Genomic DNA, 10,414 nt, shown 5'->3' with positions numbered 1-10,414 from the left:
TCCTGGACTCAGAGTGTCATCTCTGCCACTGCCTACACCTCTTCTATCACTTGTCCCAACCCTGACCTCCAGCCAGCACGTGGCACTGGCTGCCGCATCTCACCAGCCTGGCACCACTCCCGGAAAAGCCTGCCCTTGGTTTGTCCTCTTTTGTTTCTCTCCCTAATTTGATGCTGACATTGACAGATAATGACAAGAGAGGCAGCCAAGCCCCAGGGTGGGACCAGAAGGTGCCGTTCCTTCGCATTCTAGCAAGCAAACCCTCTGGAGCTGGGTTCATGCCTGCCTTGAATAAGAACCGCCACCCCCTCATCTGGAAGTGGACCCGGGCTTTAGGAATCCCCACGTAGAGGGGTCGTTTGCTCATCCAGGAGATCCTAAACATCGGGTCTGCGGCTTCCAGAGTTCAGTGTCTGAGGAAAAGAGGAAACAAACTGATACCATGGAGGAGCAAGAACATACAGAGAAGGGGCTGGAGAGATGGCTCGGTGGTTAAGAGCACTTGTTGTTCTTGCAAGGGACCTGGGTTCAGTTCTCAACACCCACATGGTGACTCACAACTCTCTATAATGCCAGAGGATCCAATGTCCTCTTCTGACTGCCAAAGGCAGCAGTCCCACACATGTTACACCTTTATACATACATGCAAGCAAAATGCTCATGCACATAAAATGAGGTAAATCTTTTTTTAAAATGACTTTAAAAAAGAAAAGATAGGGAAGTGTAAAGCTTCACCAAGTTCTGCTTAATTTCCCTGGCGTGGCCTGCGGGCTCCTCCTGAGCCCCAGGGAGAGGTGCCCAGAAGCACCTGCGGCCATTGGCATTGTCTTCAACCCAAATGAAAGCAATCACAATTAAAACTCTTTAGCCTTTGGTTTTTCTGCAGTTCCCCTCCCCCAACCTGCTGGTCTCCTCTCCCTTCTTCCTCTTCCTGTCAGTGCTCCAACCCAGAGCATGTGACCCCGAGACTGTGCTAGCAAGTGTTCTTCTGTTGCTGACCTATACCTCCCACTCCTGATTTCCAACACATTCCTGAAAAAGAAAAAAAAAATAATCCCACTACAAAGGAGAACTCCAGCAAACTGCAAAATTGGTCTGGAAGCTGCCTGAATACCCCGAGTTCATAATGGGGAAGCAGAATTCCCCGCCCCCCTGCCCGCCTCTCATACTTGCCTGGTCCTTAACCCCAACCCGCCCACACCTAGAGTTTGGACACCAGGAGGCCTCTTTATAGCCTAGCTTGACCAAAGTATGGCCGCTTGTGATGTGTTGGATGCTTTTCTTCTCTGTAATGATGGGGCCTAGAGAGAAACGCATAGACGGGAGGAGGAACCTCCAGACAGGAGGAGTGCCCAGGGCCTCTGAGCCTCCTTTTATGTCTGTCTCTTCCTCGACCCCATGTCTGCCCCATGAACAGTCTCACGTAGCTGAGGGTGATCTCGAATTTCTGGTCCTCCTGTCTCTATCTCCTAAATGCTGGGCATTACAGGTTTGCACCACCACGGCCTGGCTATGCAGTGCTGGGAATCAGACTCAGGCCATTGTGTGTGCAAGTCAAACACTGGGCCAATGGAGCCATATCCCAGCCCTCTAATCTTTATTCTTTTTTTAAAAAAAAATTATTTATTTTTATTTTATGTGCATTGCTGTTTTGGCTGTATGTATGTCTGTGTGAAGATGTTGAGTCCCCTGGAACTGGAGTTACAGGCAGTTGTGAGCTGCCACATGGGTTCGGGGAATTGAACCTGGGTCCTCTGGAAGAGACGTCAGTGCTCTTAACTGCTGAGCCATCTCTCCAGCTCCTAACCTTTTTTCTAATGTGTCTTTATTTAAATAGAAATTGGGTTTTACCTTTTGGATTAAGACATTACACAATCACCCTCTGCAGGAAAGCCACAACCGATGACACGCGACTTCATTCCTTTTTTTGGAAAGTTCACTGGTGGCAGTGGGCAGAACAGAGCCTTTCTGATATGGGGAGGGAACCTCTGCCAAGTTTTCTTAGATGGAAAGGTGTTGGCTTCTTGTCACCCTGGGGAGACAGTGGCAGAGGAGGGCAGAGTGTGGAGGGGGTGTGATATTCTACCCTAAAATATTTTTTCTGAAATATGCCGGTAGCTAAATCTGGCTGTGTTTGTGCGATCGGGTGGAATTTTCCTTAAAGTGGCAAAGCCGGGCACCTTGTATCTAAGGCGCTAGCTGTCAAGGGTACTGGAAGGTGTCCTGTGGAGACCTCTCAGGTGCCGTCTGGTTAAGAAGGGGACGGCTAGCGGATCCTAGCTCACTCTGTGTTTGCTGTGTGACCTTGGTCATATTAGTTACTTTTCTCATTGCTGGGACAAAACAGCTAAATGGAAGGATTTATTTCCCCGGTGTTTTCAGTCCAGAGTGTGAGCGAGTGGGTGACTAGGCTGTTGCAAGCAGGCTGGAAGCAAAGAATGAGGAAGAGAGAGACCCAGGAATCCAAGTAGCATTCAAAGGCCCACGCGCGAGGACCTAGTTCCTCCAGCTTGGCCTTGCCTCATAACCCTCAAAATAGTATTGCCAGCTGGAGACCAGGGGTTCAGCACAGGAACCTGAGGGGGTTGGGTGTGGGGTGAGGTGTGGGCATTTCATATTCAAACCATAATAGTGCGCAATTATGTAATCTCTCTAGTTCATCATGTAAATCATATTACCTCATTCTTAGAACTCAATGACACCATTTAGCTTTTACAGAGTGTCGAGAAGAGAGCCCAGGCTTTGCCTCTCTGATAGAGTCCACCAACTATCTACTCGGCTCCTACTAAGCGCCAGGCATCTACACAGATTGGACATGTTGAAATCATTTAACCCTGAGGATGTAAAGTCATGCTATGCTCTCTCCAATGGTTGAATTGTATTTGTACCCAGTTACGTAACCACACACTAATTCAGGAGTGATTGTCCAAATAATCTGTGGGTATGTTAAGTAAAAGTTTTCAGATTTACCAACCCCATCATCCTGTAAACTGATTCCTTAAGTGTCTTTAAGACACACTTACACACTCACACATACACACAGACACAGACGCAGAGACAAACACACACAGAGACATACACAAACACCCAGGCACACATGCCACACACACATGAATGAGTATAGTATATTTATGTATATCTGTAAGTCTTGCTCCTTAGGAGGCTGAGTTAGGAGGCAGGAGGATTGTGAGTTTTGAGGTTAGCCTGGTCTATGGAGTGAGGTCCTGATTTAGAAAAATGATATATATGTGCATATATATGCATAGATAGATAGATAGATAGGTCAGGGAAATTGGGGAACTCTGCACATCCTTCAGTAGAATTCAGCAGGATCTGAACTCTCACTGCAGAATCCCATTGTAGGAGACCGTCTCTGATCATGACACCAGCTGCAGCTGAAGGAATCCTGTCTGTTTATGGACCATGATTGCATTTTTATCTTCCTTCCTTCCTTCCTTCCTTCCTTCCTTCCTTCCTTCCTTCCTTCCTTCCTTCCTTCCTTCCTGTCCTTTTTTTCCTGAGTCAGGGTCCCATTATGTAGAGTACATACTTTCACAGAGATCCTCCTGCCTCTGCCTCCCTTCCAAGTGTCTGAATTAAAGGCATGCACCACCACGCCTAGTTTGCTTTCTATTTTCAGAGAAGTAAGATTCCCTCAGTTGTGGGGTCTGCTTGCTTTATTAATGGCATTTGGAGGAAAGATGGGAATGAGGTGCAGGGGAGAAAAGAGAGGTGACGATTCTATTTGTGGAGTTTGGGTTTCATTAGCCACAGAGGTTACACACCAAGGTAAGGATTGGCGGGAGAGGGGGGGACCGTTGCTGAGGCTGGGCAGACCACAGGGGACAGTGCTCTGAGGACTACCAATAAGACAAAGATGGAGATGGGTTATTGGGAATAGAAGTGGATGCTTGATAACCAAAGTAACAAAGTAACAAATTACCATTATAGGTAGTAGGAATTGATTATTAGATTGGATTTCATCTGGAAAGTGATTTAGAATGTACTCATAACTAAAACCCACAAATGGCCCTTAGAATTTTGGGGGTGTTGTGAAGTACATCTCTCAGTTTAAGATTTCTTGGCTGTAGGGAAAGACTGTTTTTTATATATTTGTTTGTTTTGTTTTTTTAACATTTATGTATTTATTTATTTATTATGTATACAATATTCTGTGTGTGCCTGAAGGCCAGAAGGGGGCACCAGACCTCATTACAGATGGTTGTGAGCCACCATGTGGCTGCCAGGAATTGAACTCAGGACCCTTGGAAGAGCAGACAATGCTTGTAACCACTGAGCCATCTCTCCAGCCCCTGTTTTGCTTTTTGAGACAGGATTTCTCTGTGTAGCCCTGCCTGTCCTAGAACTCACTCGGTAGACCAGGCTGGCCTCGAACTCACTGAGATCTGCCTGCCTTTGCCTCCCAAGTGCTGAGATTAAAGGCGTGAGCCACCACTGCCCAGTCAAAAGGTTTTCATACAAATGTTTCTGTATGACATATAAATAGCCATTGGTAATAACCATGGCTCTCCATCCAACACTGCAGGCTGGGCACTGTTCTAAGTGTCTATCTCCCCTTCATGACAGCCTGGTGGGGGCAGGAGCAGTTGTTTCCCTAGCCTTACATAGGAAGAAACTGGAGAATGTGGAGCTTAAAGACAAGCGGCCACAGTAATGTCCATTTACCGTCTGCATCCTGGAGCACTGAAGGGGATGAGGGCTATCAGAGCCCCGCAGCAGTGTGTGTCCACTAGGCAAGACTTTCTCTAGCTGGAAAGCTCCTGGGGGCTATGCTGGGCTTCAGATTCCTCCTTGATGTCTGATGTGTGGCACTCAGTTCCATTTTCTTAATGGCTGTCAATCAACTCCCCACTGTTTCCCCTGAGGCTGGACCAGCAGGGGAGTCATCAGCATTGAGGAATAGCATTAAGAACAAAGCCAGATCTGGGCTGTTTGTTTTTCCCCAGTGAGATCGCCCAACCCTCAACACAGTCAGGAATGAGCCCAGACGTCACTCAGTGCTGAATGAATCACTTCCCAGATCACCGGGCTTCCCAGAGCAAGCAGAAATGAGTCCAAGGAATGCCTACTATAGCTTTAGCTTCCAGGCAGTTTCTGATAGAAATAGAACTTGTGGGCTGAGACTATGGCTTGGTAGATGGAGCACCTAGCATGCACAAAGCCCTGGCTTCAATGACTCCGTTACTCAAACAGGAAGACTCCTGAGGTCCCAGGGTCTGTGCTGTCATTAGAAAAGAAGTATGAGGTAAAAAGGACGGTGGTTGCACATGCCTTCAATCCCAGCACTCGGGAGGCAGAGGCAGGTGGCACTTTGAAATCAAGGCCACCCTGGTCTATAGAGAGAGCTAAGACAGCCAGGGCTACACAGAGAAACCGTGTCTCAAATTAAAATAAATAAACAAATGAATAGATAGATAAATAAAAGGGCTTCAAAGAAAGAGACCACCATTCCAACAGAATGTCTGGACAAGCAAACTTGACTGTGCTCACTCTTCTGAGTCAGGGAGGGATCTGGTTTTTGTTGCACTTCACGTGACAGTTCTACCTTTTCCCCCCCATTGGCTAGGAGTCGACCTCACAGCCTTGTATGATTGGCTAGTCTAAAAAGAACTGGAGCTTAAGAAATGAATCAGGAAGGGGTCAAGGGTCCCTGCTCCAGGCTATCAAATTCCTAGACTAGAATTGTGACTTTTGTGTAAACAAAGTTTTTACTGGGTGTGGAGGATTCAAACATAAAAGAATTTAATCCCTTGACCTAAACACAAGTTTCACAGTTTTTGATAAAAGAGACTCATTTGTTATTTCTTTCACTACCATGGAGTCTGCATTCAAGGAAGGAGAACACAATAGGACCAATAAACAAGATCATTCCAGGTGGAATAAACCAGAAAAGACACCAGGTGACTGAGTGACCGAGGGCTCTTGGGAAGGGGGTCAGTGTGAGGAGACTTCTGAGCCAGACTGAAGGACCAAAGTGGGGCTGTGAAGACATGAGCCTAGTCCTCCTGACAGGCTGCAGATGGTGCAGGCTGGAGACTTTGAGCTAAGGAGTTGGGGCCATGGGACTCTGGGCTTGGGAGTGTGTCCCAAATGTGCAGAGGGAAGGGCCGCTTTTTTAAGCAGGAGAGGTTGGGATTGACTCTTAGAGCCCTTGTTTGGTTTCGCGCTGATGGGGACCCAACCCAAGACCTTGAGCAAGTTAGACAAGCCCCCTGCAGCTGAACTACACTTACGGCCCTGCTTTCAGGTTTTAATGATGTCCAGAAACAAAGTGAGTTGGTCCAGTGGGCCTCCTTTGCTTTTGCATACCTCTGCTCTAGCACAAACATATAGAAATGACTTTCATCGTAAAATCAGAAAGCTTAACAAAACTGGATTGGACGGAACTATGTTTTGAGTTTGATAGAAAAGTGATTAATAATGCCAAGCACCAAGACTTCAGAGCTTCTGTTGCTGACCAGACTTGAGAGGGGGACTGGGAGACTTTTCCAGAATACATTTGTGGCCTCGCCAGGTATTTTCATGACTATCTGGGGCAGGGCAGCGGGGGGGTGGGAGTAGGGCGCACAGGACCTGAGTCTGCTTGAAAGCAGGATTTGGAACAGGGGTTCTTTCCCTAGTGCAGGACCCTGAAAAGGATCTCTCATGTCCAAGGAGGTAGTCCAGAATATTCTCCTTTATCAACTCAGGGAGAGAACAAATGGTCTCTTTGTCTTGTGGGAAAAATAAATCTCTAAACAAGCAGATGTACAGTCCTGTACGGTGGGCAAGAATGGAGTTTAAGATAAAAAAAAAATCACACCTTTTCAGGGTTGTGGAATTCTCAGACCAGACCACTACAAAGGAACAAACTAACACCGGAGAGGGAAACTGGTTTATTGGGCAGTGGAGGGGGGCATTACTATATTCTACAACTCTCGCATGTCTCAGACTGGCCACAAATGTACTATGTGACCTTGAATTTCTGATCTCCCAACTCCACCTCCCCAGTTCTGGAATAGTAGCATACTACAACACATGGTTTTCCCCCTCTACCTGGGGGATGGGGTGTGCTCTAACCCAGGGCTTCATGTGTGCTAGGCAAGCACTTACTGGGCTACCCCTCCAGGCCCTGTTCTAGGACATCAGTGTGCACACAGGTCACTTGGTTATCTTGTTAAAAGCCAAATTCTGACCTGGAAGGCTGGACCGAGCCTGAGCTTTTCCATTTTTAGCCAGCTCTCAGTGATGATGAAGGTGGCGGAGACCCCACCCACTCCGAGGAGCAAGCAAGATGAAGGCTAGGGTGGCTTGGAATGGGTTGGTGGTGGGATGGAGAGAAGAGACTGGATTCAGAGCTAGGCTGAGGAGAGAGCAGACAGGAGTTACCAGAACACGGTGTAAGGGAATGAGATACTGGAGGCTGTACCTTGGGTCTTTGGTTTTGGTAACTGAGTGCCATGGTGCCATTTACCACCATGGGGAGGACAAGGATAAGAACATGCTTTCAGGGAGAAGGAATACTTGTGAGTGAGTGTGAAAACGTGTGTGTGAGTGGATGAGTATAAAAATGGGTGAGGGTGTGTGTGTGTGTGTGTGTGTGTGTGTGTGAGAGAGAGAGAGAGAGAGAGAGAGAGAGAGAGAGAGAGAGAGGAAAACAGAAAGAAGACTATTTAGAGCTGAGGAGGAAGACCAGTGAGGGACACAGAAGGGACCCGAGAGGGTAGTAGAGGACATACTGAGCGAGGTACAAAGATATGCATTATGAAAATGTTATAATGAAACCCATTATTTTGTACACTAACTAAAATATTTAAAACAAGAGAAACATGGCCAGGCCAGGCAACTACAACTGGGAGTCACTCAGCCTGCTGGTGGTGGTCTGTTTTCTCAGTTTGAAGTGCCGACAGCCATCTTTTCTCTAAAGGCTGACTCTGGTAAGTCCCACTGGCATAATAAGTTCTGTGCATGAGTCCGGAAATGACCAGCAAGTTTTTTTCACCTGCATCTCCTGGGTCAACATCAGTAGAGACAGAAAGATCCCTGGGATTAGCGGGCTCCTAGCCAAGCCTTTAAAAAAAAAATCAAACTCCAGGTTCAGGGAGAGACCTTGACTCAAAGGACTAGGGGGGGGGAGAGTGAAGAAGAACAGGAAATGCCCTATTCTCGCCTTTGAATGATGGCACCTGCCTACATAAACAAACACATAAGCACATGCATAAATAAACACACACATAAATATATAAACACATATATACATAGATAAGAATGGCTAGGACTTGAAGAGAAGAGAGAGCCCAGTTGCAAAACCAGACCCAGTAAGGTAAAGGCACAGCCTCGCTCACCTCCCTCTGCACCATTAAAATCTAAACTGCCAGCAGGGCGGTGGTAGTACATGCCTTTAATCCCAGCACTTGGAGGCCGAGGCAGGTGGATCTCTGTGAGTCTGAGGCCAGCCTGGTCTACAGAGTGAGTTCCAGGACAGCTAGGGTTGTTATGCAGAGAAACCCTGTCTCAAAAAACAAAACAAAAGAAAAGAAATTGAACTGGCTCTCCAGGCCCGTGTCTCCTACCCTCACCCCCCAGGGAGTCTTCTCTTATTTGCCTGTGTCCTCTTTATTGGTTGATTCTTATGCCCGACACACCAAAGTCACTATTTCAGTGATGTAACCCAATAGTGCATTGCTGCCACCAAAGAGTGGTAAAAAACAGCAGGGTGTGACACTACATTCCCGTGATCCCAGAACCAGCAGAGCAGAGGCAGGAGGATCAAGAGTTCAAAATTACCCTTGGCCACACAGTATGACAAGTCTAAGGACAGAGTGCAAATTAGATCCTTCCTTTCTCAAAGGGGATGGAAGTACTGGTTCAAGGCTAGCCTGGTCTGCTGAGTGAGTTCCAGGGTGTGTATGTGTGTGTGTGTGTGTGTGTGTGTGTGTGTGTGTGTCTGTGTCTGTGTGTGTGTATGGAAGCTGCCTCAATCACATCCATGGCAATTCATTACCAAGCCCTAGGCGTGTGGTCCCAAAAGCTGCAAGCCAAACTGGAAAACTGCTGTATATTTAGGCAACAAGCCCAGACTCAATTTTCTATTACCAGAGAGAGTGAAGATAATGGGGCATGGGGAGGTCAGAGACAGAAATGGAGTGTCTGCCACACTTTTATATGTTATTTATTAGGGACATTTTGATCTCATTTTGGTCATTTATAAAAAAGAGGCATAATAATGCTCACTTTATGGGGTGGTTGTGAGTATTGACCAAGATAATGCCTGTACATCATGCCTGGCATTTAGAAAGACTGTTAATAATGTTAGCATCCTTTTGCGATACTGCCACATGGTAGGTGTCTAGACAGTTCCTCATGATACGCTTGACCTATTCTTCTCTTTCTGAGGTACATCTATTATTGAATTATAGTTGGTCCTCTGTATCTGCAGGCTCACATCCTCGAGTTCAACCAGCCACAGATTGAAAATATTCAGAACAAAAATGACATCCATGCTGAAGGACACATTTCTCTCGACACTATTGCCTAATAATATTAAGATTTGCATAGCATTTACACTGGTCTGGGTATCACAAGCAATCTAGAGATGACTAAAGGCATTCTAGAGGAGATGTGTGGGTTATATGGAAATTCTGTGGCATTTTATATGAAGGACTGGAGCATCCACAGATTTTTGGCATCTGTGATCACAAAGAAAGCCATGTGTGAAATCAGAGAAATCACCCGCACTCATCTTTCCTCTGCCACTATGAATTCTTCCATGGCAGAGGCTGTAACTCTCACAGTCTTGTTCCCTGGCACGCCTCTCACCTAGTGTTCAAGTTGCAGTTGCGGAGTGAGCTCAGTGGTGGAGAAGAGGGGAGTCTCCTTATTCGTTATACTCTGACTCTCTTTCTATAGAGTGGTCTGTATCAGTGACCTTGAGGCCACAGATAAATCAGGTTGAGATCCCAAAAGATGGCACAGTGTGAGTCTACATCCTCAACCCGGGGCTTTGGAGCCAGGAAAGAGCAGGACCTGAGGCCAGAAACTGCCCAAGACACAAGTCACAAGGTTGGGTTTACCTCTGCTGTTTCCCTGCCTTTCCTTCCGTGAAGACCATCTTCCCTGCATGGTTCTAGACAAGCTGTAGTTTAAAGAGATCAATAGCCGATGAAGGGAGAACAAATCTATCTCAAAGATCAACAGCTTTTAGATTCTGGACACTGCCCTCCTGTACATTCTGGTCATTTGATGTAGAGATGAAAATCCTGCATTCTGCCTTGGGAAACTGGGTTACATTTTGTTGGTGACAGGCCAGCTGGCCTGAGAGATATGTTGCCATGGCAAACAGTAAGGTCACCTTGTGTTTGCTCACTTGACCCAAGCTTGTTATGTCTAGACTTCCATGCTGGGGATGACCACA

The sequence above is a fragment of the Myodes glareolus genome, chromosome 9, assembly GCF_982192425.1.
Source record: "Myodes glareolus chromosome 9, mMyoGla1.1, whole genome shotgun sequence".
In the NCBI taxonomy this organism is placed as follows: domain Eukaryota; kingdom Metazoa; phylum Chordata; class Mammalia; order Rodentia; family Cricetidae; genus Myodes; species Myodes glareolus.
The sequence above is the reverse complement of the archived record's forward strand: the minus strand, read 5'-3'. Positions refer to the sequence as shown.